Source organism: Myotis davidii, unplaced genomic scaffold, assembly GCF_000327345.1.
Source record: "Myotis davidii unplaced genomic scaffold, ASM32734v1 scaffold196, whole genome shotgun sequence".
NCBI classification, from domain to species: Eukaryota; Metazoa; Chordata; class Mammalia; order Chiroptera; family Vespertilionidae; genus Myotis; species Myotis davidii.
In genome coordinates, this window is record NW_006288258.1 from 2,843,370 (window position 1) to 2,850,004 (window position 6,635).

Below are 6,635 nucleotides of genomic sequence, written 5' to 3' on the forward strand. Positions count from 1 at the left end.
CCAGCCCTGAGTGATCAGGAAAGGCTTTCCCAAGGAACCTAAGATCTAAAAGACAGGAATTAAACCAAGGCCTGGGAGGCGGGGAGATGGGAGCATTAATAGACTGGCTAACATTTATTGAGTATTACTATGTGGCAAGCAGTGTTCTAATTACTTTACGTGCTCATTTACTCCTCACAGCAGTGCTATGGGGCAGGCTATTAGTATCCTATTGGGATATCCTTTATTGGTGTCCCAGACCTGATAAATGAGGCACAGAGTTATTTTTTCCAAGCTATAGAAACCTTATGCTTCCAGCCCTGAAGCAAAATTGACTGTGGCCTATTCAAAAGAACCACAAGTTGTTTTGCGTGCTAACGTCTGTATATGTGGCCATTGGGGATCCGGTGAAGTTGCTTTGGAGAGAAGCAAAAGACATTCACATGTCTTTTAAAAACATGTGAATGATGATAGGGACCCATTAAAGTATATTAAGCCTGAAGGTAACATGATCAAATTTTTGTTTGGAAAGACCACTCTGGCATCAGTATGGGGAATAAATTGATGCAGGAACAAAACTAATAGTGGAGAGAACATAACGCTCTAAAAGAAAGAGCGTGACCTGAACTTAGGCAGTAACAAGTAACAGTGCTGAGAAGTAGGTGGATTCTAATAGCATTTTGGAAGTAGAATTTTACTGGCTAATTGGACGTTAGGGGAGGGATAGAGCCAAGGATGAAGGACTCCAAGGTTTCTGGGTTGGGTGACTGCAGTGGGCATTAGGGGAGCCATTCACTGAGAGCTGCAGGGGAGGAGAGAGGAGAGGATGGGGATGGGTTGATAGTTAACAAATGTAACCAATATCTTATGGAGATCAGTGCATAAGAATATGAATCAAATGGCAGTCAAAACCAATGCAGTCCTAGCCAATTTGGCTCAGTGGATAGACTATCAGCCTGTGGACCAAAGGGTCCTGGGCTTGATTCCGGTCAAGGTCATGTACCTTGGTTGCAGGCTCCTCCCCAGCCCAGGCCTTGATTGGGGCTCGTGCAGGAGGCAACCAAACAATGTGTTTCTCTCACATGGATGTTTCTCTCTCTCCCTCTTTCTTCCACTCTCCCTAAAAATCAATGGAAAAATATTCTCAGATGAGGATTAACAACAACAACAACAAAACCGGTGTTATTTTGATCACCTTCTGTGAAAGCTATCAAAAAAGTAAGCCAGTTCTTGAATTATGGGGAGAACAAGTGAAGCTTCTATGATTCTGGTCAGTCTTAATTATAACTGGTATAATGAGTATGAAAAATATTTCGTAAATTTAAAAATGCTACCTTTCATTATTATTATTATTATTATTATTATTATTATTTTCATTACGTATTAACATTCTTCCTTTTATCCAGTTCAAACCACCTGAATGACCTCTTTTACCTATCCTTCTATGGAAAACTTTTTTCCTCTTTTACTTTTCTTTCTTACCTTCCTGTCCCCTACTTCCAGGTTCAATGGCAGGTAATTTGGGTGGAGTTAAGTGGTTTTGTCTGCTCTTGTCAATCAATAAACAAGTATTTAAGAGTCTCCCAGGTGAGCATGCAAAGCTGGATGAGTGGCATTGCAATCAAGGGGCCATGTTCTTTGGGGTCACAGAATTCTGGATTTGAATCCTTCTTCCACATTTTCCTTCCACATGCCCTTGGGTAAATGATCTGCTCATCTCTCTTCAGTTTCCATCAGAAAAAAAAAATGGATAATATTTCACAAGTCTGTTGTATTTCATGAGATAATAAATGTGAAAGAAACTAACAGAGAGCCTAGTGCTCAAAAACTATAATTCCTGTACACTTCATAAGGCTGTTGCCCAGGATAAATGAGCTAATACTCAAAAGACGGTCATGGAATAATTCTGCTATATAAGTTCAGTCATTTTTAATGAACTTTGCTACTATTGTTTCTGTTATTGTTTTTATAGGTACCAGGGGCTTGCAGTAACCACGTCTACAAGCCTTTGAGCAGTACTTGGACGAATCTTTATTATTTTTTTTTAATTTCCTTATTTCTTTGTTTCAGCTTGGGAATCATTTCCTTCTTTGCTTAGTGCTGCTTTGGAGAAACTGCCAGATGTCTTTACAATTTGTCGCTTCTGGCCACATACTCTGTTATGTAGACATTCTGCTTTGTTCAGCTAAGATGCCGCGTTTATTAAAGCTTTAGTAATCTGGAAAAACGATAATTATGCTGCTCTTGGAACGCAACATGAAAAACACTGAAATATTAAAAACTGGAGATGAAGGCAGGCTTAAAATCACTGTAGGTCTTTTACCTTTTTTTAATTAAAAAACTTTCACTCTATATAAATTGTCTATTACCAGTCTGACTGCTCTGATGAAAGATTAAGATCCCCATAATAGCTGGCAGAGCTAAAAGGAAGGGACTTTGGTGTTGGAAGAGCAGCTAACCTTCTCTCAGTTTAACAGTGGGGTCTAGAAGGACTGGATGGTGTAGTTTCTCTCTACTTTATATTCCTAAACCAAAGGCAATAACTCCCAATATTTAAGACTCCCTTTCAGCAAAGGCTCAAGCACTTCATGATGTTGTAGAAAACCGAAAAGGCATCTTGGCCCTGGCTGGGTAACTCAATTGGTTAGAGCATCAGCCTGTTATGCCAAGGTTGCAGGTTCAATCCCCAGTCAAGCCTCATACAAGCTACATTTCAACCTATGAAAATAAAAGTACTATTTAAAAAAAAAAAAAAGAATCAACCAATGAATGCATCAAGAACTGGAAATACAGAAAAAAAAATTGATGTTTCTTTCTCACTTTCTCCCTTTCTCTCTCTCTCTCTCTCTCTCTCTCTCTCTCTCTCTCTCTCTCTCACCAATCAATAAATAAAAAATTATTTTAAAAATTTTAAAGGAATCTTGAATGTTAAATTAACCAAGTATTTTTGGTTTTCTCTGAGCAAAGTTTATTCAGAGGTTGCTGTATTGTCTCTAGGCATGTTGTCTGAGACTGGTTATAAAACAGAATGAGATTTCACTCCTGTGTCCTAGAGAAGCTCATTAGAACTACGTGTTTGGCTTTCTCATGTCTCAAACATTCCAAGAGACTTCAGCCTAACAAGATAAGTGTTAACCTTTTGTTTTTGGTAAATGAGCCATCTTGCTTTGAACAGAAAATATAGTGTTAGCATTCTAATGTTTAATAGGCGTTTCCATTAAACTATAATTTTATTTATATTGAAAACAGGCTTATATTTCTCACAACCCAATTGTACAATTAATGAGAATGTCATTTATTATATTATTTTCCTCTTTAAAATGCACTGTAAGAATTAATTTATCAGCCTCCCGAAGGTAATTAACTGTGCTTTATTTTTGTTAAGTGCCCAGATATTCATATAATTCTTTCCCATAGCTATCTTCATTTTACAGATGGGAATACCAAAATTCAGGAAGTTCCCATTGCAAAACTAAACCAAAATGTGACTCTGGGTCTTTGACTTTTGATCCAGTGGTCTTTGCACTTCACCACAGACGACTCATTCATATTAGTTGAGGTCTCAAATAAAAACTACACAGCGGGGTCTTGACTCACGAGTGTCCCAACTAATGAGTTTTTCAAGATATGAGCTGTCTCTCCGCCGATTTTTTGCTTTGAGTTGCGAGCTAAAATTTGGGTTATGAGCCAGCTTCAGATACCCCACCACTAGTTGGCGCAGCGAACGTCACAGTGAACACCACATCAGCCCAGCATTCAATTCATTGTAATGGTGAAAATTGATTTGACATACGAGTAATTTGAGTTACGAGCTCCGTCACGGAACGAATTAAACTCATAAGTCAAGGCCCCACTGTAGTTCTCTTCAGTGTTGTGTGACATGAGGATGCTTTGGAGGGTGTGATTTACCACCACAAATAAATATAGGAGGCAGTGCTAAGCCAGCCCTACAAACATAGGGCTGGAGAAATGAGGCCTCCCCAAAAAAGAAACCCCCCAATGGGTCTATTTAAGGCATCTCAGATATAAAGGAGCGGTCTGGAAGTAGCAGCTTATCCCACAGAGCAAAACCTCCATGGTAATAACTGGGCTTATCATAAAGGGAGAGTCAATAGGTTGAGTACTGGAGCCTTTGAGAATGAAAGATCCTCAGTGGCAGTAGGAAAAATATCGACCTCATATTCAGTCAGGTTTCATAATGAACTGTTTACCTAAGGACAGGTGCACTGCAATATTCTCCTAAGTCTTGGGCTACTTCCTCAGCAGCCTTCACATCCTCAGTCATCTTTTTTTTCCCTCCCTGCCAACCTTGGGCAGAGTTCAGCCATGAGGTCATTTCATAGCTTAACTCACCCACTACATGCAATGTCTCCCAAGTGTCAGCCCTAAGCCTAGCTATGACCCTTGATCCTGTGCAATGGACCCAACCTATTACTACCCACGAGTGTGGTGTGTATCAGGATTTTTCCCCAAAACTCCATATCCACCAGGATCACCCTCCCCAGGAAGATAGCAATAAAATCTAGAATTCTTGAAGGAGATGTAGAGAAAATTAAAGGCTAGTCAGGAAGCTGGCAAAAACATAGATATGAGAGTAAAGGAGTATGGGGAGCAGTAAAGAGAATGATCTGAAGGGTATAGAGGTTGGCGTTGAGTAATAAGAAGAAAAGAAGCTAACTACCCAAGCTAGGAACTCAGAAAGGGCCTGGGCTTTCAAGAGTAAAAGACTGGGTTTTATCCACTGAACAACCAAAAAGATGATGGACAAAGTCACCTGTATTAGGAAGATTAATCAGACTGTATAGGCCATAGGAAATGAGCAGGAAAACACACTCAAATTTTAAGGTTTAAGGGAGGTATTAAGTGCCTTGACAGACAAGGCAAGAAGAAACTAAGCAGAAGGAGTTTACTAATCATGCGGACAAAAAGGAAAAAGACAGTAGAAAATAATTGTAAGTTTTGTGTATTCACTCCACTGTAAAAAATGCAGATGCGCAACGAATGCAGACCCATTGAATTGAAGGTTCTGAGGGTGGTATCAGGTGTGTGCTTTCTAGAGGCTCTGCAAGCTCACCATAAAAAACCTCTAGCCTACAGAGCAAAGCAGACAGGTTCTGGGCTCACTACCTTTCAGGAGGCCTTCTCAGACTTCTGAGCCAGTCAGAAGATTTACACGGTGCTGAGGGATGTCATGATATGCACAGAAGACGGTGGCAGCTAACAATTGCCCAACTCTTACGAATAGTAGAAGCCTAATTGTGCTTCTGAGTTCAAGAACAAGAATTCAGTGAGGAGGAAGATGACTATGGACTGGGACAGCAGTTGGAAAGGACTTCTAGAGGAACTGAGACATAGTCCAGACCTTACAGGGTGAACTCTAGCCCAAGACAGGGGGACAGTGAAAGTGGACAGAGCATTGTGTAGTATTGTTCTGAGCAGGAGAGTGTGGGCACTACATTTAGAGCAAGCATGTCCAACTCAAAGGCTAACACGGGCCAAATAAACAAGGTTTAAGTTTATGTGGGCCGCAAAAACACAAAAGCTTCAATTTTCATAGAAACATAGGTTTATTTCGATAGAGACATGCTGAATACAAAGAGCTGAAATAAGTCAGTGAATGTTAACATAAAATAAGAGAACATTTTAATAAAAAGTATTATTTTTTCTTGAACATTAACTTACCAGACACTGAATAACTGCACAAATTAATAAGCATAATGCAAATAAACCTATTTTTCTTGTTCTTCAAAAGCAAAATATTTCCTATGGTACACAGAAAACAAGTCAAGCCAAGATTAATGACGTGTCAGTCGGCTGTTAAAATATTCCCTGCTAGCCCTAACCGGTTTGGCTCAGTGGATAGAGCGTCAGCCTGCGGACTGAAGGGTCCCAGGTTTGATTCTGGTCAAGGGCATGTACCTTGGTTGTGGGCACATTCCCAGTAAGGGGTGTGCAAGAGGCAGCTGATCGATGTTTCTCTCTCATCAATGTTTCTAACTCGCTATCCCTCTCCCTTCCTCTCTGTAAAAAATCAATAAAATATATTTAAAAAATAAAAACAAAAAAAATAAAATATTCGCTGCTAGTATTAGTGGTGAGAAATGGTGCGCCTGCACGCAAAGCGCATAAGGGAAATGAATGCAACACGATTATAGTAATCAGTCATTGGCAAACATTGTAGTTTGTTATTAATAATTATGTATAACAGGATATTGTAAAAATTAAGTTAGGAAATTTTTATTAAAACGTTTCTTACATGTCGTTATATGGGCTGGGCCGCAAAAATATTCACTGTGGGCCGCAAGTTTGACATGCTTGGTTTAGAGAACAGATGAGGCCAGGGGAGCCTCCCTCTAAGCTGCTCCTCTGTACAAGGCTGTTAATCCTAATGAAGGCCATGGGGAAAACACATTTACCTTTACTTCTCCCATCTCTCCTATTTGTATCTGGTCCTCTTCAACCACATAATAGCTTTTGTTTTCACACAGTTTGTACAATACACATTAAATTCACTCACACTAAGATACAAATGACACATAATCCCTTATGTTATTCTGGCATATTCTGTGTAGTGAAACTACTTATAGAAAACTTATTTCATTCTCTCTACAGTTCAATAGAGTGGGGAGGTCAGCAACTATCCCCTTTTATAGATA

The 6,635-nt window shown here is 39.6% G+C and overlaps 1 protein-coding gene across 3 annotated transcripts in view; it reads left to right on the plus strand.

Moving 5' to 3' along the window:
• Positions 1 to 6,635, plus strand: part of HS3ST5 (heparan sulfate-glucosamine 3-sulfotransferase 5) — a 148,563-nt gene that overhangs the window by 133,938 nt on the left and 7,990 nt on the right. Inside the window, exon 1 of one of the 3 annotated variants that reach the window (XM_015561620.1) lies at positions 1,132 to 1,197. The exons of the other annotated variants lie outside the window; for them this stretch is intronic. The gene's annotated coding sequence lies outside the window, so the exon portion shown is untranslated. Of the gene's footprint in view, positions 1 to 1,131; positions 1,198 to 6,635 lie in introns of those variants that run through there. 3 annotated transcript variants of the gene reach the window in all.